At 33.9% G+C, this 22,792-nt stretch overlaps 1 long non-coding RNA gene across 1 annotated transcript; it reads right to left on the bottom strand.

Moving 5' to 3' along the window:
• Window positions 1-600: 600 nt before the first annotated feature.
• On the bottom strand, window positions 601-2,016 carry LOC122180887. Its single transcript, XR_006179258.1, has 3 exons — window positions 1,965-2,016; window positions 1,411-1,525; window positions 601-1,230 (listed from the first exon to the last, which is right to left on the bottom strand). It is a non-coding gene; the product is annotated as an uncharacterized LOC122180887 (long non-coding RNA).
• Between the last annotated feature and the right edge of the window lie 20,776 nt (window positions 2,017-22,792).

Here is a 22,792-nt window from a genome sequence, read left to right as displayed (position 1 = left end):
TACAAGGCACTTTGATTTTCTTGTAGTTTTGTGATGGTGGAAATGCATACTTCTTAGAAAGCCATTTTTGCTTTTTATAACTCATTAAATGATCAGAACCAAGGTTACTTAAACCTGAAATTCTGATGAAAGGACAGCAGCCAAGTTAATGGGTTTTTTTGTTTTGTTTTATTTTTGTGCTCAGAAATGCAAAATGGAGGCCTGTTCTGAATTAAAACTGCAAATGCAGGGGACTCCAAGATTATAGGGGAGATTAAAAAATTGTATCAAGCAACATTGTATAATGTTCTGGCAGAAGATCACTGCACCTCTGAGGAACTGTAAAAGAAGGTAGAGTAAAGGTATTTGATTTACTGGGAAAAAATGTGGTTGGATATTTTATCATACCTTACCTCCTGTCTTTTCTGTTAAAATATTTTTGTTATTAAAAAAAATAATTCAGCTAATATTTGTGAACTTCTAAAAGATGCTTATTCACTATATTTAAGAACAATACATGAAATGTAAAAAATACATACGTTTTTCTACTTTAGAACATGCAGATGCTATAAAATCAATACTTTTAATCACATAAAATTATAACAAATTTGAAGACTTGTAAAGATATTGACTCCTCAGTATCATTGTTAGCAGCTCTGGAAAGATCTTAATTCAGAATAATTCTGAAGTCTCTTTCTCATAAGTCCATTATTATCTAAATGACACAATGCTGTTTCTTTTTCAGCAGATGGTTCCATTGCACTCAATTTTACAGCTTTCAAAAAACAAATTTCCCAACTTGTTTGAACTAGAAGTTACACTACAGGACTAAAGCCTACTTCATTTGCTCTCAAGACTGGAATTTTTTTGAAGATATCACTAATTATTTGCACAAGTAAAAAGCCTATTCAGCATGTGAGAAATGTCAATAGCAAATTAATAAAGTGAAACTGAAACAAATTACATTTTACCCAGGAGGGCGCTAGTTTCAACTTGAAACATATTCAGTAGGTAAATCTTTTCAGTCTCATCCACCTGATGAAATAGCTCTGGTGCTTTTAAAATGTTTTGCCATATGGCAGTGGACGAAAGGCTTTGCATCATCTGTGGTTGCCCAAGACATTCTATTATACTTTTGCAGTAGCTGAAGCAAGAAATTCACCAAAGCTTCCTTTCTTCTTGGAGAAGTATTAGCTAGTTTGTACAGAAAAACCAGTGATGGCTCCATGATTCTCTCTCACCATTTTCTGCCTAGAAAGTTGAAAATAATAATAATGAATTAATATTATTGGAGGAACCTGACAGAGGATTAAAAATTGCAATGCAGTATCCCTAACGACTTGGAATAGTTAATTAAGTTATCTTATAAATGAGTTCCAAAAATAACTTACTTTCAGCAAGTTATTCTGAGAAACAGCCACTTTAGCATACCTGAGCTGCAGTGCCTATTAGAAAAGGGCCAATTATCCAGTGACTGGCAGTTAAAGGTGAACTGCTGTAGTTCTTAATTAAAAGGCTCCGTATTATAATCACCAGTAACGGAATTCTATATATAAAGAAGACATAGCATTAGAAGAATATTTCCATTTTAAAGTAAGGATTTTGAAAAACTGCTTCCTCTACTTGCCAAGCTAAGCCCCTGTGAGAGCTCTGGAGTAGCCATCTGTACTATTTATCTTATATTTATCATGGGTGCTCCCCTATGACCCACCCGTAGCCAGAAGGGTTTACCTCCTGTACCAGGTGGCAGCATTATTACCATTGCTAATGCCTGAAGTTGTTACTACAGAAATATTATTTTAGATTTTAAGAGAATACGTATCTCTTTCTAAGAGAGGCTAAGGAATTCTCTGTAGAGATTCTTCAGCTTCTTGCCTGTTACAATTGGAAAGACTAGCACAGTGGCAGGGTGACACAAAAATGTAACAACAAAGTGACCAGTGCAGATAGAATAGTATTTCACAGGAGCATAAGCATGTGCTCACCCATCTCCAAATATCTAGACTTGCAGAAAGGACCCCATGAGCAAGGGATCTCCAACCAGAGATCCTTCCAGAGTGGCAGTCAGCCATTAAATGGGGGTCTAAGAGGTGGAGCCAGGTTCCACCCCTTCCGGTTACACAGGTGAATTGCCTTCACATGTGCTCCTAGGGCTGACCAAGTCCTTTCCCCAGGTGCTCAATTAGTGGTTCAGGCTGTGATTCAGCAGTTCCAATACACTGCCAATGACAACTTTCCTGAATTTCCACTTACTTTCCCGTTAACAGGATATTATCAACTCTTCTGTGAGATGCACTGAAGTTATTTTTGGGGTAAAAAGCTTCTAGAGTGGAAGAATATGCTGTACTAATGTACTATGAAATGTGTATCTCCTCATCTAAGAACTCAGGATCACTCTGTCTTCGTTTCAAGTTCAGCAAATATAACTTACTTTGCTGAATTGCTACATTTCTGTATAATCGTGCTACTAAGGTATTATGCCTGAGATTATGCACCCTACTGAGATTAGTTTGAACGCTATATCATACTGTTCACTTATTTTTAGGCAGTGACTTCAGACATCTATCTCCAGCCATTCACTCAGATCTGGTCTTCACCATCTGCACTGCACATGAACACTGACTTTTATCAGACCTACTGACTTCTTGCTGTTAAGTGCTTTATCTATATCAACGCTACTAAAAATATATACAGCTAATCCTATAGTTCCTAATTTTGATAAAGATTGTCATTTTACAGGATAATTTGACCTATTTTTCTTAACTATGTAATTCAGCAACTTTCCTTCATCCTTTAGCTTTCAAGCAGAGTGGCAGACCTGTATTTATTAACCACTGTAACCACTGTTCTTTACTAATAAGTAAAGGTATGTATATGATGACACTTTTTTCAAGCTTTTGATAAACTCCTACCTTTTTATTAATCAAGCTACCAATCTATAGCGAGTCAAAACAAAAATTAACCTTTTGATGTATTGCTTCATGAAAATGACCATTCTGTTTCAGTTTCCAGAAGAAACCAGACAAGTTAAAATTTGTATTCATCAGAAGCTGAGTAGTTTTTCCCCTTGAGTAGATCTGTTTTCAGTGTTCAAAATTTTTATTTTATTAGTTAAACTACTAACAGTAATTACCACCAAGGGAAACTGTCAAGTGAGACTGGCAAAATCCTCCATTTGCCTTTATTTTTCCTGTTCTTTTTAACTCGTGGGATTTTACTGTTTTTTCTCCTTGAAATGAACTGCTTTAGTACTTTCAATGGGGAAAAAATATCTGATTACCTTTACGAAAAGCCAGTAGAAGTTTGTATTCTGATTTATTTTAATTTCTATTGTGATGGAAAAGTATTTACAGGTTAAATAATCCTCATTTTCCCACTTGTGGAGAAAAGAAAAAGGATTTTTTAGAAATAAGCATTTCAATTTTAAAATTTGCATAACACTTTAAAATACAAAACAAGTGTGAGAGCTCTTCCAATGTTACATTGTTACAAATGTAGATCAGAGATGCATTTATATGGTGAAGAATTACATGTTCAATTTTCAAAACAAAGTTTCTGTTATATAAGATGATGTATTTCCAGTGAAGTTTCATTAATTGCCAATGAAGACTCTGAAAATAGAAATTTTGCAGCATTTCTATGTACTAAAATCTATTATCTCTCATTAACTGTTCTAGAGGATGAGAAGATTCTTTAGATTCAGCAATCCTTGTAACAAGTGTTATCCAACAACTTTGACTCTGTAACCACAGGCATTAACTTATTGAGAATTAGCCATATATTTGATAGCTACAAAATACCTTGGAAAAATGTGGTCAGAGTAATAACCCTTGAGAACAGGGAGAAATTAGCTGTCAAGTTAGTGAAATTAAGCTCCAGTACCTTCTCTATCATCACGTGTAGGCAGAAATGACTGGTCTATTTTTAAAAAAGACGCAAAAGTTTAAAGAAACAGCTTTAAAGAAAGGAATCAGGAAATTGAACTTGTGTAATGAAATCTAAAACTGAACAGCAGCATCTTATTGTGCTGATAGATAATTTGGGATGATTACTCATTTATTAAATGGTGCTGCAGTTCATCACTGACTAAGAACATTTGAATAGGCTAAAACTGCTGAAGTTTCAGGAGAATAAGCAAACAGCAGCTTTTTTTGGCTCATTTGTTTTACTACAAAAATTTTCCCATGTCATAAAATATTTATAACATAGCTTTAAGTAATAAAAAGAACTATTTTCTTTGTACTCCACTGTTCCTATTGTGTTCAATTGTGCCAGAACAAATAATGTTAACTTAAAAAATCAAAACAGTTTTTAACTGTGATGCATTCAAACTGTTTTCGTCTTACAGTAAGCGTTTTCTTGGGACAATTGGTCTAACAAGTATGGAGAACTAGTATATCCTAATTAGGAAAATAGCAAGCTTAACTTTGAAAGTTAAAACATTTTATCACTGCAAGGAAAGCAACAAATCAGTTTTAACTTCCAGCATCCAACAGAACTTTATTACATTGTAGCATAAATGACTGACATAATATGCCTCTGATTTTGAGACCTCAAGGAAGGGTGGATTTGACAGTGTCCTTTGAAATAACATTGAAGTGTCAGCTCCCATGCCAACAACATGCTCTAATCAGTACAGTCTTTTTTGTTGCAGGGTCTTCCACCTTGTAATTGACCCTGACATATGCTATTCACTCTACCCCTTGGCTTTGGACATATAATTCCTGTCATGGTCAATTATAAGGTGATAGAGCCTGCAACCACTGGGACCATTGCTTAAAATCATCCTACACAGTAAGCCCTGAAGTGACCAAATTCAAATCTAACTGGAGGGAAAGGGGGGATTCAGTCTTTGATAAAACCAATATTCTTTTTATTTCTGCATAGAAAAATGTCAATTTCCATCATGCTGTATATTACTGCGACAAATGGTGACAGTGCTATTTCTGAAACAGGTTAAGGAAAAGTACAAAAGCCTTTACCAAACAACATATTCTGAAATGAGGAAATTGTCTGTGTGAGCATACAGTATGCATAAAAATTAGATTACACTACATTTGAAAAGCAGATGAGAATTTAAGAGTGACAAGTGGGCAAATGCTAAGTATAAGGGCATGTTACTTCCTTTCCAACACTTCTTTGTCTGTATGCTTTTATGTTGTTTAAGCTTTGAACTGAAATACTTCCTGATTACCTTATTGATAAGAACTGAATGTGAACAAAAAAGAACTCTCCTCATTGTCTGATTGGTTCTGTAATGCCTAAGAAATTTGGCAAAAACAAAAATCAGGACACTTGGTCTCTGATCTTTGAGTAAGCAGTGACTTTCACAAACATACAGTTTTACAGTGCATTGTACTCGTACAGAATTTTTACAACTTCAGGAGTAAGAGCTGAGATGAGCAGAAGTTTTAATACCCATCTGCCAAGGTTTGCTGGAAAACGTAGATTGTCAACTGTGGGGTCATTTCACACATTTTCTGGCTTTAGCCACCTATGTAGTTAAGCCAGAGGGACAGCTATCCCTGTTTTTTCTTGTGTGGACATTAATTTCTATTTGCAAGCTGCAGTTGCCTATTTTCTGTTTCTTTGTTGTTTTGTTTGTTTGTTTGATGAAAAATGAAGGGAATTTCAATTATTTATAGTGTTTTCAGTCACAAATTATAACCTACAGGAATCTTTCCTGATTTGTTTCACTACTGACAATTTATTTAACACCTGTACCTAAACCACTCAATTCAAAAATAATCCTTAACAGACCTTCGTGAATGTGCTGATTTTTACAGGTAATACAGTATATAATATTTTGAAAAATGTGTTTTGATGATGTCTTTATTTCCTATCTTAGCCTGACTAGACAAAGCTCTAATTAACATTCATATAATTATCTAAGTCTTTTAAAATCCCATCTGTACAGTTTCTCTTAATGATGTATACAGAGCATAGCAGTCCCAATAAATACCAAGCACATACAGTGCAAGTGCTTTTAATTTAAACCATACTGCTGATTAGTGATGGGGTATTCTGAAACTGTTATGCACATTCTGCATTTCAATTGTCATGGGAACAGAACAGCTCTTCATGCTGAAGTGCACAGTCCTACATATAGCTGGGAGCTGCTATTCTAGCATCTGCTGTGGCTGTGTCTACTATCCAGACAAGTCAACTTTGGAAACTACCGATTTAGCTAATTTTGAAAACAGGTGGGTGACTTTACTGGAGTGTGTAACTCAGCTCAAATGTTTGCAGGACAGAAATTTACAGTTCTGAATCTATTACTGTATGTAAATACCAAATTTCCTCAACTTCATTATAAGAAAAGGCATTACTCCTGACATATATGTGTTTACCCTGCATATATCACGTGACATCCTAAACATTATTTCATATAAGAGATAATTCAGGTTTCAACAGGCTGCAGTCTATGAAGTGTGGAGAATGACTGCTGGCTGTTTTATGATTTAGAGCATGACTGAATACCCTAACAGGGCTCTGTGAAGTACTCATTTCAATATATATAACATTTTTCAAAATACTTAAACTTTATATAGGTCTCATCCTTCATATACCTAAGAGAAGAACTCTTACTGTACTTAAGAAGCAGAGGCAGTAATACCTCAAAATACTGGGACACCACCAGTGATATGAATGTTAAAATTTGATTCTCTGGTAAACAATTTGTGTGATTATTTATGCTATTTCAGCTGTTTTTTTTTTTTTTTATTTCAGATTCTCTATCTGTAAAGTAGGCATAGTTATAGTTTGCAGAATATTTTGAGATTTATAGTTACAAAATATCAGTGTAATAATTATAGACAAAACAATCTATTCTGAAATCTTTTAACTCAGTTCTAAATATCAATCCATAACATTTATGCTGTGGCAAATGGTAAATACTTTATGTCTGATGGATAACTTGTAAGATTAGCTTGTTTTTAATGTTTGTTTGTTTAATGTTTTTAATGTTTGTTTGCACATTCTTCTGGGTAAGTATACAGGGGCATCACAGGAAATATTTAAATCTCACCACGGCAACTGATTTCTCTATGCTCAACCAGTAACATATCTGCAGAACTGCCAGATGGGAAGAGAAACTGCAATGGGAAAATAATGATCAGATTATAGTTCAGTAAGAAAAGGGATCAGACATTAGATACATGATTTTGAAAAGTGTCTTTTTACTAACTTTAAATATTTAACCAAGTTCTTAAATAAAATCTTTGAATTGATCTGTCCTCATGAATGACAAAAGAGAAAGCCGAAAAGCTATAGCTGATAGAAGTCTTAACCAAATACAATTAATATGGAATATAAAAATGGTAAGTATTTGGATGATAGATGCTGTGGCAATATGGGAGTCAAAAGGTTACTGTAAGTTTTGCCTCAAAGATTTCTAGAAGGTTCTGTATGGTCTCACCTTCTTCAGTTATGGAAGAGTGATAAAAAAAAGAGCTCTGAAAAATTTGATTCTCCCAGGCTCCTCTGCATATAACAGCTTTAAAAACAAACATTTAAAGACAGCAAACTAGCAAAACATCACTGCATTTTTTAACCCATTTTCAGGCAGCATTAGATCAACAACAGAAATAATTGCTGTCAGTTTGTACTTTTTGACCAATAATTCTCTGTATATCCTGCAAGAAACTTGAGTGATGCAAATGACCTTATTTTTACAGCATGCTTTTATTAAATAGTTTATTATTTTGGCAGACTAATAAAGATTTTGGTATTTGCTTTTATTTGCAATAATATTACCACCACATAAAAAAGGATTTTATGTTCTTTTTGAGGAACAAGGAGGATAAAAGTGTTGATGGATAGTGCAACTAAGGCATCAGCAATGAGCTGGAAATGAGACACATAAATATGAAAGCAGAGCTAAGAAAATAGAACGGCACCCTTGGCCTTTCTTAAAAGAACACGTGCATGCCACGGTTCATTCATACAGTTACAGAAACTCCTTTTGTTTCCAGTGAGTTAGAGAAAATATGCAAAGACTAAAATGTTATTAAGATTCACACTTGTTTGGCATATTTCTGTAGTTAGTGTCACCATGAAATATTTCTAAAAGTTTAAAGAAATGACTGCTGAGAATGATGATTTTTTAAAAGATGTTTATTTTATCTAAAGGACATATTTTGTCCCTCATATGAGCTAAATAGCGATTCAATTTCTTATTTTTCCCTTTTCTAGCCCCAAATAGATCTAACATTCTTCAAATGTTATAGAGACATAACCAAGATTACACAATCATACACAAAATTTCAAAACGAGATTATCACTTTTCCAATTCTTAAAAAAAGAAGAAAAAAAACTAGGATATAACACAATTAAATGTATTTATCATGAATGAAAGGGGGTTCATTTCTTATTAAAACACCTGTGACTACAGTATTAATTAGGCAGTAATCTGAGCTCCTGAGCAACTCCAGAAATATGGTCGTGGATGCTAAGTGTTCTTCTCATCAGTGTGTAAGGCTGTTCAGCATTTATTATAATCTGAACCTTAATTTCTTAGCACAAGTTACATATTTATTTAAGCAAATAATTATATCTGCCTTAGAAATAATGATATTCACTTGGTTGAGGATGCTTAAAATCTTAATTGTATAATCATCCTTCAAAAAGGCAAATTATCAAGAAAAATATGAACAGAGGAAGTACTACATGAAAAGAGGTGAACAAGCAAAACTTCACCTGTTTGAGAATTTGTGTATAACATTTGCCTTTCTAACAGGCAGTCAGCAAGTAGGAATCACGAAGTATGAGTTTCAGAGAAGAGTAAGTCTAACAATTAATTATATGTCAAAGCATAAGAATCAGAAAACTGCTTATGCCCATTGCCAGTCATTCACTCCCTGTCAGTAGTAGTTCACATCTTTCCTGGGATGGCATCCAACCACAGTGGCATCTAAAACATAGCAGGCTATATTGTTACAGTTGGAGGTGAAATTGAAAGTTGCACCAAACAGAAGTGACAAATTCACATTGCTCAGTGTTGCCTAGCAATAAGAGATGAGTTTATTATGAACACTGACTCTATCCATCTCTAAAGGTCTTTGTATTCATACCAAAATGACACTATTCTTACAGACAAATGGGGCAAAAATAGAATGGGCAGAATGAGGAAGCAATCCTGATAGTTGTAAGTTTCAAGATTCTCCTCTGGCTATTGGGAAGTCCTCAGGAAGGAAGACACAAGAGCTGCTCCATGTTTCACTTGCGGGATTGGCCAGATAGATTGTTTCCCCTCTTAATCCTTGTTTGGAATGCCATTAGTAGTGTCATTTAGTTAGTAAAGTGATTGTAGCACAGAAACTTCAATATGAAAACTCTTTACTGAATGGCCTTAAATTGCTCATTTGTTTTCATTGTGCTCTGAGCCTTCTATTTAGCTTTTTGTTTTCTTTTGGACACTAAAGTACAAGATCTCAGGGAACTTCTCCCTTCTCAGACACCTTGCTGTTTCCTTTTGAACCGCTATTTACGTGTGAGAACAATTATTTTCAGGAACATACTATGGCTCTCAAGGTATTAAGTACTCAGCTATTCAGATAAACAAAATTTTCAAGAAATATTTACGCATCATTGAAGCAATTATTGGCCACCCACCCACATTTTTAGGCACCTAATCAATTATAAAAATCCACACAATAGCTTCTATTAAACAGAACTCTGATAACTGATCTGTTGCTGTGCTTTTATGCCATCTGCATTTTTGACAGCTGAATACTTATGACAGCATGGTCCACTGTGCCCAAGTTCACATCAGTTATTTTCCCTCACTTTTTTTTTTAACTTTACATATCTTTATATATTATAAGAATATAAGATATATAACACATTTTGCTTTACAGACTGGGTTTTACAGTGTTTGTTTTTTGTTTTTGAAGTTATAAAAATATAAAAGTGAATCTAAATTGCAATGTAAGGAGGCAATGTCAAATATATTGATGTACCAAAAAACTTATTATTTTAGAAACCTTCAGAAACAAATGCATCAAACAAACAAACAAAAACAAACAAACAAAAAAAGTAAGGATGAAGTTTAAAGAATATGGAGGATAAATTCTAGATAAAAGCCATATTTAACTTCTATTTTTTTAAATATTTATGAAATGGTTAATTAAAAATACAACTGTAAAAGTATCTCCTTAGCATATGTTTTCACCGAACATAAGTAACTGAACCAGGAAAAAATTAAGAGTTTTGGTTTTCTATTTTGTGTGCAAAATGGAACTATTGACTCAAATTATAATTTTCTCAGTAAGTTGTGCAGGTACAGAAACGAGGTGCTTACATTTTGTAAATGTTTTTGTAGAACCTTTTAGTAACTTTGGTCCTTTCTTTATTTCAGATTCAACGTGTTACAAACAAACATATTCCACCTGTTACAACAATCTGGCATATTACTTTCTTGATACGTGATGATACAATACCTCTCAGGTTTGCCGAGTAGCAAAGAGAAATGTAAGCAAATGAAAAGGTTTTCCACTTTCACAGTTTTTTTTCTGCTTAAGGTTCTGTTTGTCTGAGAACTGTATGAATAGAAGCCATATTTTATAGTATTTCTTTAACCTCTGCCATCTGGTGTAGGTTAGTTTTTCCACTGCCAACTTATCCTCAGATACCAAAATGTTTTATTTCTAAGTAAACATTTGGACTTTATAAGCCCAGTTTAAAAAAAAAAAAAAAATAGAACATTATTTTTTAAAACTATATATTGCAATTGCCGCTAGGGATGACATTAATAAATACATACAGACAAGTTTGTGGGTTTAAAGGCTACTGGCCACAACTGTATTTTCTGTAACAGAGCTCTAGAGCTGTCAGGTCAGCCAACATCTTTAATCACTACGTCATGGTCAGTTATCATGAAGGAACTTGAATATCCCCTTCTCACACAAAGTCTGATCTTGTGTCAAGGGATTTCTACCACCACAGCCAAAACCTTCTCAGATGAGCATGATTTCAGGCAGATAATACTCACTCATGCTGAAAACAAAGTTTTAGCAGCTTTTTAATTTTGTTTTTTGAATTAACTAAACTTGCTTAATTGCAACAATGGAGGACTACTTCTATAGAATAATTTTGGCAAATACTAACCAGTTAAAAGAAAGAATGAGATAATCATTTTTCTGGCAAAATCCTCATCCTGAGGAAAACAAAACAAAACAAAACAACACAATGCCCCATCAAACAAACAAACAAAAATCTTGTGTATCAGAACTTTAGCACCAAAAGGAGAAAGGCCTTTCTAAACTTACCAAAGTATTGAATTTTGTCCTAGCCAGCAAATTTGTAAATCTCAATTAGAAAGCAATACTGTTGATGGTCCTAACTATATCAAGCATATCCTTAATTGTAATGAAAAATTGAAGGGAACTTGCTGCTGCTGGAAATGGGCAGGCATAAATAGTTCATCTTAATCAGTATTCTTCAGAGGCAGACAGTCACCAGTCAAAACGCATGGATTTGATACAAATACACAGATAATAAAGAGAACATTTAAAGCTGTGTGTAGGCAGGATCAGAAGGGTAAAGAAAAACGAAATACTTGTTTGGTTTACTCTGATTTAGAAAAAGAATTGAAAAAAATGTTAGGAAATATCACTTTTTTCCATGTCCTCCTGGTTTAAAACATTTTTTGTGTTTATGTTTAAATTTTAAAATATCAGTGGTAGCTTAGTTTGTCACCTTCTTAAGGCTTTCTGGAGTACTCAGAAAAAGGTTTTTGGCACATGCTGATTCCTTTAATGAAAATTTCACAAAGGATGAATATATTACTGTTTGTTCAGGTTCAGATTCAATATGTGTTAATAAAAACAAAGAAAAGTAAGTAATGTAATTAACAAGTGGTTTTTCAAGGGCTGAGCTATACGGCAAAACTTACACTCTCTTAATTTAATTGATTTAAAATTTGACTAGTTTAATCAGTGCAATCTGGTAATGAAGTTTCATGGTATTTGTTGAATTTAAATACGTAGCTGATAATGATAAATCTCTTGGGGCATATGCCAAACAGTATGGCTAAAGAGGTTGCGTAGCACTGTTCATCTAATCAGGGATATGATGTTCTGTATTACTTGTAAGAACACTAATTGCTCTTATTTTAATAAGCTCAACAATAAACAAGAGTATCTGGGGAACATCCTGTCTCCACAATGGGAGCAGTGACTTCTGGTGTCTGGATGGACAGCTGGTGAAATTGCCCTAGTGTGAGTCATCAGAACTAGTAATCAGTGCCATATCATAGCTTGTTTAATCATCACTGAAACTAGTTCAGTTTTAATAGTCATTTTCTGATACTAGCTTACTTTGAGAAAATTCACATTTCTTCATTGTGCTCCTTAGAAGTTCTCATTCTGCTTAGTACTGATTCCTAAGCTGAAATGCTCCAGGAGGTATTCTACCTAAGTGTTTCTTAAAACCTGTAGGAAGCCTGGAGAACCTGTGCTCAGATCGTGGCAGTGTCTGGCCCTTCTGTCTCTTCTCAGCACCTCTTACCTGCCAGCTCACTTTCTGATCTCTTGAGTCTGACCCACTCATTTTCTCAATGAACTCCAAGCTAGATGACCTGTGTCCAGCTAGGTATTGTAACTACTGGAGTATTATCTTTAGCTTTCAGAACACGGGTATGCACTATCTATCCATCTTTTTATTTATCATCTTCTACATGTTTTTCCTCCAAAACTTTTGTTTGCATTACTGAATTTTGCAAAGGAAGACCACAATGTTCCTACTTCTTCTTCTGAAAATAAGCATCTGTGTGAGAAGAAAAAAATACAGTTAGAGCTCCAACAAGGAGAACACTACTGTTATTAGTTGCACATTTGGCTATTCATTAAGCATGCAATGCAAAGCCAGACACACTACTATGATGCTTCTTGTGAGTATGGTAAGAATCTGGGAAGTAGATTTTATGAACTTTCACCTTGTGCCGTTCCTGTCTTAAGCCTGGGGGCTAAATTGGTCTTAACTGAAGGGAAGAAACCTCAGACTCAACTCCAGCACCCAGACCTAACTTCTGTGAAGGGGCAGGTTCAGGGCTCTGGCAATCTTCCCTGCATTTCCTACTTAACAACAACTTTATCCCATTTTCACTGACAACTTCTATTCCACCTTGTCTGCAGCCAATTTGCCTGCCAGCCTTGGGCTAACGGCTTCACATGGCAGCAGCATGCCTAGATAAGTGATTAAATGTTTTTCACTGAGATACCATTGTGATGCATCAAGTGGTTTCAAAGCGTGGTTGCGCCCATTGTATACACCCAAAAAAATCTGTATTTTAATTCTATATAGAAGTGAATTTACCTGCAGGTGAAAAGTGATATTAAAGTGCTATTTGAGTAACTAGACTCATATCAGAAATAAATTAGGCCAGTGTTTTACATTGTTACTTTTTGGTTGGGTTTTTTTTTTTTTTTTTTTTTGTTTGTTTGTTTTGGTTTGGTTTGGTTTGGTTGTTTGTTTTTTCTTTGGATATTTGATAAGCAGGTAGGGACACATGATCACATACTATGAATATATTGCCTGTTTCTATCAGGTGATTTGTACATGGACAAGTCATAATCATAAATAACATATCAGTGGAAGAGACGGTAAATAATAACACATTGTATCTAGGGCTTGTCGGGAGCTTCAATCAAGGGCCACCATGTATTTTGCGTAGATTTTTGTGTATAATAAACAGTCAAATACGTTTTCAGACACTGTATTTTTCTATAATACACATTTTTAAGCAGGTTTCTTGGCATGCATTTTGTTTGTACTGTGCTTGAGGTTGTTTATGGCATTAGTGATTTGTGTGTTTGTGCATGTTTGCATTCTGTCTGTTTATGAAGTATTTCACTGGTACCCTTGCACAGCATGTGGTCGGCGAAAGACTATATTTGATAGCATGTGTAGTTAGCATGCATTTTGCAGAAAGGCATTTAAAGTAAGGTAGGTCAAACACTGCTTAAATGCAATTATATAAAGACAGATTTGCAGGTTATACTTGTCTTCATAGAAGTTAGATACAGAAAATACCTGCACTATTTCAAAGATGGAATTGAGAATTTGTGCCAATTTTTCCAGCAATCACGTCCGTTTGGTGTTTTTGAATTTCTTAAGAATAGGCCAATTCTATTAATACTGGAAACATTCATATATTTTTATTTCCCTAGATGTCAAAAATAATTAGCAGATGACTCGTTATTTTATAACAATCTCATGTGTGTAAGTCATCTTTGAATTACAGGAGCAAAACTAAATTTCTAACCAGGATAATTTAAATCACGTTAGCCAATTATTGACAGCTAAGAATAAGTAATACTTATGGAACCACAGACAGGGTTGTGAAATTAATTTGTGGATTGTTCAGTGCTTGGGGTGTCGATACTTTTCCTGATATTTTGAAAGTGTAGGTTTCTCAGCATTTGCCTAACGAGATGTTATAGGAGTTCTACTTGTAAAAAACATAGATGTTTAGCAGATGTAGACACCCACAGGCATCAGTTCAGTAAAGATGTTTTGAGCACTACAGGGTAAATTGTTGACATCTTTAGAGGCCCAACTGTTGCTTTAAGAACATCTTTTTTTTCATAAATTTTATCCTATAGTTCAAGAAACTTGTCTTCTGCAGAAATTATTGAGGATATGCATAAAAATTAAAAGAAGTAGAGCTGACCAATAATAAATGATTTTGAAAATTCAACCAATACTATTTTACTACTATTTTTACTAAAGTACTTCACAGGTAGTAAACTCTATGTATCAGCTTCGGGGATATTTTCTTGCAAGTATGCCTCCTCCCTTTCCATTATTAGACTCTTTCCTAATATTTTTTTTAGTGTGCTCAAAAGGGCATTTGTGAGATCTTAAAATACATATCATTAAGATTATCTGTCTTTGAAACTCAGAATTAAATTAATGAATATTAGTAGAAGTTGTGCAATTTTATGTCTAGCTTCTGAATATAAAATTCACTGTATAATTTATAACACCATGCTGTGCTGTACAACCATAGTTGCTTCTTATGTATAACACTGTAACATATAGTGAGACCTTTGCTTAAGAATAATTATTTAAGTGACTTTAAGTGAATTAGAAAGAAGATAGCTAAATGTGGAATTCAGACCCTCCAGCTACTCTTTCTGTTTGTAGCATGCCATACCTATGTTATTCCTGAGAAGCCTAAATTCATTTCATAGAAAATAACACTTCTATGCCTCAAGACATAGGAGCCATTCATACAGAAATGAGAAGCAAAATGTGTACAAAAATAAACTTTACATCTTATGACAGAAGCAGCAGGTTCATAGTGTCAAGAAGAAAAAAATAATGAAAGAAAGCCAAAGCTGACAAACTGAATTGTGTCTAATCTGAATGTTTAACTTTGTCTCACTAACAAAGCAGTGGGTTGTTGATTTTTTATCATGAAATAATAAATTACTGTTAAAAAGGGGGAAATTATAAAGGTTTCTTCTTATCATAATGCCTTAAAATAAATATATATGCCCTACATAAATTCATAGAACTTGTCACCTATATAAGTATCTTAAACATTTTAAACTGGGAAAGAGGATTTTAGTAAAAACTAAATGATGATTCTATGTTAGAGTCATCTACATTACATTACAATTCTACATTAGTAGAATTGTACAGAGATTTGTATCCAAGCAGAAGCAAAGTAAAAATCTGAATAATCAAAATTCTCTATTTTTGCATATAAATATGGATTATTTTTAATAATATAGTACTGTAATACTAATATTCTGTATGATATAGAGAGATATATATAGCGGATTGAAAATGCACACATAAAATATTTTTCCATCTCCTATCTATACATAGATTTGACATACCAGTCATTGTTTGTATATAAATCAGAAGTGATTCTGATAAAGTCAGTGTTTAGAATGTTGTAAGAGGTTATCATCAAGTGCTTTATGTATAGTAAACACATATTAACATTTAAGAGATGAGCCAAGACAATACTTAACTACTCACTTTGGGTTGTGTCCAAATACTGGCTCATATGCTAACTACTGAGAAGTACAGTATTTTGTTAATGTTATTCAGTAGACATATATTTATTTTGTAAAAAAAATCTATGTATCTTCAGTGTTACTGAAAACAGACTTTAACTTCTATGTTATTTACAAGTTTTCAACATTTTAGCCTTGGTATTTTCCATTTTTTGCTTTCAATGTGTTGAGAGTACTGGAGAAAGGACAGTTTACCTTTCAGGAAAGCTCAGCAGATATTTTGGGACTTACAGCACGTAAGAAGTTAGGCACTGCTCAAGTGAGTGTGATATTCACAACTCCCTAGAAAGCATTTTTAAACCCTGAGAATTATTTTTGATTTTGCAAACAATATTAAAATTATTGTCTAAATTTTTTTCACCTAAGATATGAAAATACCCCAAGGGATTGAAAACGTGTTCAGCTTCATTATATGTATTGGCTTCAGGCATCATTACCCACTAAAAGTGACTTCAGCTCCAGGTGTGGCCATTTGCTATTAAGTAATCAAGCAGCTAGTTAATAATCCACTTTAAAAATAAAATTTTGTCCTTAAGACAAAAGGATAAGGACACTTCTCATGACATTTCCAGTGAACTGGAACTTCTTTCTTGAAACGATGTTCCAAAAATTTGCTTTCTCTCTTGGAACTGGGTCAGAGTTTTTCTAGCCTTGATAGAATTGGCATCCTTTCTCCAAGTTTAAATACGCCAGCCATAGTTATTTTTTTAGTAATTCACTTATCTTGCAGAAAATCTTTGATAAGGCCACATATGTAACATTTGTGTTACAGACTTCCATGAACCTGCAAGGTTACCTGACTGTGAGTAACCCCTTCTGCCATTTGATGTTACTAAGACATCAGAAATCTTGACCGTGAGACAGCCTTCTTTTTCCTCCAAAGGCTCAATGTTCTTTCTGTGCTACATTTCTCAGAAGAACTCTTTGTTTGAAGAAGCTGGGCAGGGTAAAGCTGGCAGACTGGAACACTGCCCTGATGTGTTGTGACAGACATGTAATCTGCCATTTGACCACTGGTTCACACATCAGTGTTAATGTGAATGTGACACCTCTCAGCATACTGTTAATCATGCATTACTCTTCTGTCTAAAATCTTGAGATGTGGAGTAGACTTTTATTCTCTTTAGAAGACTACTCAAAAAATCTAGCGAAATGAAAATTTACAGCCATAAATGCAAACTGACTGACAGCTGCAAATCATAGTCACAGCAACATTGATATATACATATTTATAGATCCATAGATTTTAAAACTGAAAGGGATCATTAGAACATTCTGCTTAATCTGACACATTCTCTTTCCCAACATGCAAGGAGTTAAAGACATAGCCCCATGTCAAGTGTGAAGAAACCTAGAAGATGTCCTTCCACTGTCTGGACATGAGATTGATTCAGCTTTCTTTTCCTCATAAACATTTTTTTGTCTCTTGGGTTTTGTTCCCTTTTCTCCTGATGCATCATCACCAAAGTGCCCAGGAGTTCATCTGCTTTCATTCAACTGAAACGCATGTACCAGATGGTGCAAATAGCCCAGTATATTTCAATCCTGTATCCATGTCAAAAAAAAAAAAAAAAAAAAAAAAAAAAAAAAAAAGGAAAAAAGCCAGGCAGACTGCTGCAATTCTTGGTTGCTGCACCTAATGGTATCAAAGACTGGCTAAGAAGAGTGACACTGCTTGACAATGAATAAGATTTTTCAGGTCTGGAAGAGAACTTGCTTTGAAAGCTAAAATCCTGCTCCTACTCTGTTGGAGTTGCTTTTCATGATTAATTAATTGTGTTTACACTAAGCTATAAGGGATGTAAAGAAATACAAAAATGGAGTCGCAGTAATGTGTCTAGTTAGAATACTTTATAGTAACCATTCAGTCACCTGTATTTTAAGTATATTATCTATTTCATTTTTAGAATTATAATAAAAATTGGCCTACAGTGGAAAGATCTCTATTCTTTCTAACATACATGAGTACCACTGCAATCTGCTTTTGCTGTGTGAATAGTCAAGACCACTGATCTCCTTAGGGCAGTGAAGAGTTATGTTTGTATTGGAAAAAAAGAAACTGGATATGTTGAAAGCTGTTTGTGACAAGGCTTGACATTATTTCTGTGGGGGCTGACTTCTAGGTACCATAACAATAACACAGAGCACAGCAAGAGTTGTTCTTTCCTATTTTTTCTTCTGGGATATTACTAATCTTACAAATAACAGAAGAATCACCTGTGATAATTAGGATAACCTGTCTCTCTGTCAAATCTTTAAGACTCAGGAATAGTATTCTGCTATTTGTGCATAACTTGATCTTCCTCTTGTTTACAAACGAAGGTATGAGAAATTAAAAATCTGTTGGAGCTTTCTGCTATTTTTAGTGGACATACAGTATTTTCATATCAGTTTAACCTCCTCATCAAGCTTTTTTTTTTTTCTGTATTTTTTATTTCATTGAAAATTAATAATTGTTTAGAATAAAAATTTTTACCACTGAAGTGACAGAGGCTTGATTCTTCCTTCTGGAACATAGCATTTCAAAACTGAATGGAACACCACAGTTTTGGTCACATAACTGAAAGAACTGTCTTCGGTTATGATAGAATTATCTGCACAGTCCTTCTGTGTGAGTGTAAGTATAGATGGATATGAATATTCTTGTTGAAAAATCTATTAATGTGTATTTACATAAATTCAGAAACTCTGTTTTGCCTGCGGTCATGTAGTGTGGTTGATTCTCATGTACTTCATGGTGATGGAAATATAATATTAGGCAAAGTTTATTCCAGAAGTTATTGTTTATTTAGCTAAAGGCAACTAATAGATTAAGTAACAATCATCAATCAGACATTTGAAGGAATTTATATGTACTGAAAAATTGTAAAAAGTAAGGCAGGATAGAAATGTTATTTCATATGATAGATTCAAGTGCAACTAAGACTGCTGGGATAAAGACAATAGGAAAAACTTCAAACTGACTATCAGAAAAAAATCTGAAGAGTGAAGTATATGCAATAAACAACTGTATAATCTCTACAGGAAGCATTAGCAGTCCAAACACTTGAGATTTTTAAAAGGCCAAAGAAACAGCAAAATATATGGTGGGAAAAAAGCTTGAATTGGCAGGTAGATGGATTAGCTGACCTATTAGTTCTTTTCTATTGCAAACTTCTATGATTTTACATGGGGAAAATTCCTTTTCAACCCACGCTGGCAATCTGTTTACGCTCTGAAGTATGATGATTGACATCCCTTTTAACTTTTAACCTAAAGAATGTCTCTGCAAGTGTTATTCCTACATATAAATGTCTAATGCTTTTAATAAAAAATAAAAAAAAAAAAAAAAAAAAAAAAGAAGTCTTTCAATTAGGGGACTGTATCCATGTGCAAATGCAGAATGGAGATCACAACAGAGTCTGAGGTGTTATAGCGGCATGGGCAGCACTCCCACTCAGGAAGAATGGAGCGTTGAGAAGGAAAAGGGAGCATTTGGGGCTAAAAGACTACAGAGAGAAGTAAATGAGAAAAGTGGTTAAAAACAGGAAGAAAGAAGGGTATAATTTTTTTTTTTTTTTTTTTGAAAGGAGCAATAAGAGATAAAAAAAATGGATTGAAAGGTGGAAAAGTGTAAGAACACAGAAGCAAGACAGGAGAGGAGAACAAATTTTTGGAGTTGAGGAACAAGAAGCAATACTGATGTGCTGCCTGTTATGGTACTAGAGTTCTTTCTGCTTAGAAATATGCTTATCCTAGTTTCATCCATGTGCAGCCTTAATATATTTGCTTTCATTACAAGCACTGTAATATTTAGTAAACTCTGCTGAAGAACAATACATGGATTTTATTAATAAACAGTGCATTTCACAATTAAACAGAAGGATAGGCTGACCTTGTGTAAGTATAGAGCACACTCTGAAAAAAGTGTCACAATCTGACAATCCTTCCTTCAGTTTGCCCTTCACTTGGACGCTGAAGATGGCTTTATGAACAGGAAAATATCACAGAAGAAATAACTAAGAAATGCAAAATTAACAAAACTTAACATCTTTAAATAATACTGTGAAAAATGTTTTTTTCATTTTATGCCACATTTCATGTATGCAAAAATAAAAAATTATTAAGAATAAAAATTAAAATTTTTACAGAGATTTCCAGTTACTCAAAAATGTCTTTTCGATGTTGCTTATTCTCACTAAAGTTTGCTGAAACCTCGACTTCATTTCTGTCGAGGGCTGTAAAAAAAGATTGAAGCCGGGTCCTGGAATATGAACAAACAATGCATCTAACTTAGTGCCCCACAGAATATTTTAAAATTATTTAACACAAATCATCTCAGTGTCAACAACTCATCACAGATAAACTATCTAATTAACAGAAGCCATCATAGTATTTGAGAACTCAGTCTTGGCTCAGTTGATATACCAGAAGGGCACTCCTTGATAAGCAAAAATTATAAAGGAAGGATTAAAAAAATTACTGCCTGAAGTAGATTCTTTTTAGTTTTAAATTAACCCTCTGCTAGTTTTTTTTTTTTTTTTCTTCTTTTTCTTCCTTTATTATTATTAATTTCTGTGAATTCTTATGAAATAACAAGCAAGGCTGACCTCAAGTTCCTAGGTATATCCCATACACATTCTAAGATTCTGTAACATGGTCTATTTTATGGTGCAGTATTTTTACAGTGAGTCTGCCATGGACTTGATATCATGCCAAAATGACAGCTCAGTTAACAAAAGTGTCCCTTTCATAACCACTTCTGAGATAGTTTTATCCCACTTCTAAAAAATTACAAATGTTGTCAATATCTTGAGGGTAAAAACTTCATTCCAAACACTTTGGGGCATCAAAGCAGTGACTGATTGTTGCAGCACAAACCTGATGCTTAATGGAATCCAGTTCTTTGATTCCCTATGTGAAGTCTGTGGGGAGAGAAAGCCAGCAATGGGACATGTAGAAACAACATAAGGCAAAAGAGTTACCTAAATTGAACTGAAGAAAGATTTCTCTTAAATCTGAGGGGTGATATTTACATGTCTTGGTTGCAGGGAGAGAATTCTGTACAATAAGATTAATTACCCTAAACCTCCTCCCAAAAGTAATAAAGTAATAACATCTAAGGTTATTTTTAACATGTTTCTTTCCCTCCCTAGCTCACTTCAGTTTTCCCTGCAGCTTGTATTATCCAGTAAGAATTGATATAAAATCATTTTTTTTTCAGCTGGTTCCACAACTAAAATGGCTGTCTTGGAGGATGGATTTTGGTTCTTCCAGGAAACCACAGGATAGCTGCAAAGGGGGAATCAGAGTAACGTTGTAATAAACATTAATATGTGACACTCTGACAAATACTCTAATATGGAGATGACTAAAAAGGGTCATGCCATTGAAGTGTTTTCCTGAATAATATTTTAGAATTGAGAATTTTCTCAATTGAGAATTTTCTCTGAGCTAGAGCAAATATCATTGACAGCAAGTTTTGCAAGAGAATAACTTATCCTTAGTAGTTATTACCATTCCTAGAGCGTTTCTAGGTTTGAACAAAGGCATAACTTCCACCATTTTAGTAAATAGAGATGCTGAGTTTTACAGTCTTTTAAAAATAATTTTTAAAAAAGAGCAATAAAAGCTGAATCACCTACAGATGTTAATGTCAATGTATTCTGCAGCAGAATATTCATTTTAAACCTTAGAGACCTAACCCAACTACCTACTTTAGCAAATCTGATCTCTAGCATTAAAACAAAATGAACACTTGAAAGTACATGTTTCCATCTTTCTTTGAAAATTTAGATGGCTGTGAATTTTTAATGGAATTTGTTACAGTAATTTAATTAAAAATTATTGCTCAGCTTCAGTTATAAGTTGTGGGAATTATTGAGAAAGACTGATAAGAAAGACAGTAAGTCATATTGATCATTTTAATGGTATCAACATGTCATAAAATGAATCAGATGTAGAGAATTTCATTTATTTGTCTTGACTTTCACTTGACTATACAGTAGAGGTTATGTTATTTTAGAATAATTCTGATAAGGAATGTATGAATATTGACTAGGAATCTGGAGAGTTCATTGAGCCATCTATGCATGTATCCATCTATTGGGTCTGGAAGACACACTGGTGTAAAACTTTCTGTACAATAGACTGAAAAAAATCTCAAAAACTGTAAATTGCCAAAGGCACATATATAGGAAGAACAAGACTATGGTCAATGTGTTTGGTCTGTCCTATATCTATAGATTTCTTGATATATACTTTGCACTATGTTATTAGAAGTCTGTTTCACTCAGTAACACTCCAGAGAGATTTTTCCATGCCTTCTACATATCCAGAGGAATAAGACTGGGTATGGGTACATTGGAATTTTTTTTTTCTTCTCTGAGTTGGAAAGCACCTATCTTCTCTACTCTCTTTCATATTTAACGAATTAATGTTCAATTGGAGTTAGCAGTAGTGATGGTGTCATTCTTGCACATACCTTAAAAGACATGCTGTATCTCAGGAGTTGTGGAAATGACTAATTTTTCTAATTCTTTGCAGTGTCAGATAGTGATTTCAGATCAGTTCAAATTAATGGCAACATTAACATGCACATGTAGTGTTTCATCAGACATAGACATGAAAAAACTTGAAGTTTTTAGAGGTTTCCAAGTCTGGGTACGCTACTATATATGTATCCTGCTGTCTTTAACAGTCCAGACAATATGTAACATTATCACTTTAAAATGTTATAAAAATTATGAATAAATTCTAACTGATCTCATTTCCACAAAAAGAACAGCAAAATTCTTATAAAT

Source organism: Lagopus leucura, unplaced genomic scaffold (assembly GCF_019238085.1).
Source record: "Lagopus leucura isolate 7727_CA_CO unplaced genomic scaffold, USGS_WTPT01 Super-Scaffold_1, whole genome shotgun sequence".
Lineage (NCBI taxonomy): Eukaryota > Metazoa > Chordata > Aves > Galliformes > Phasianidae > Lagopus > Lagopus leucura.
This window is presented reverse-complemented; position numbering and strand designations above follow the sequence as displayed.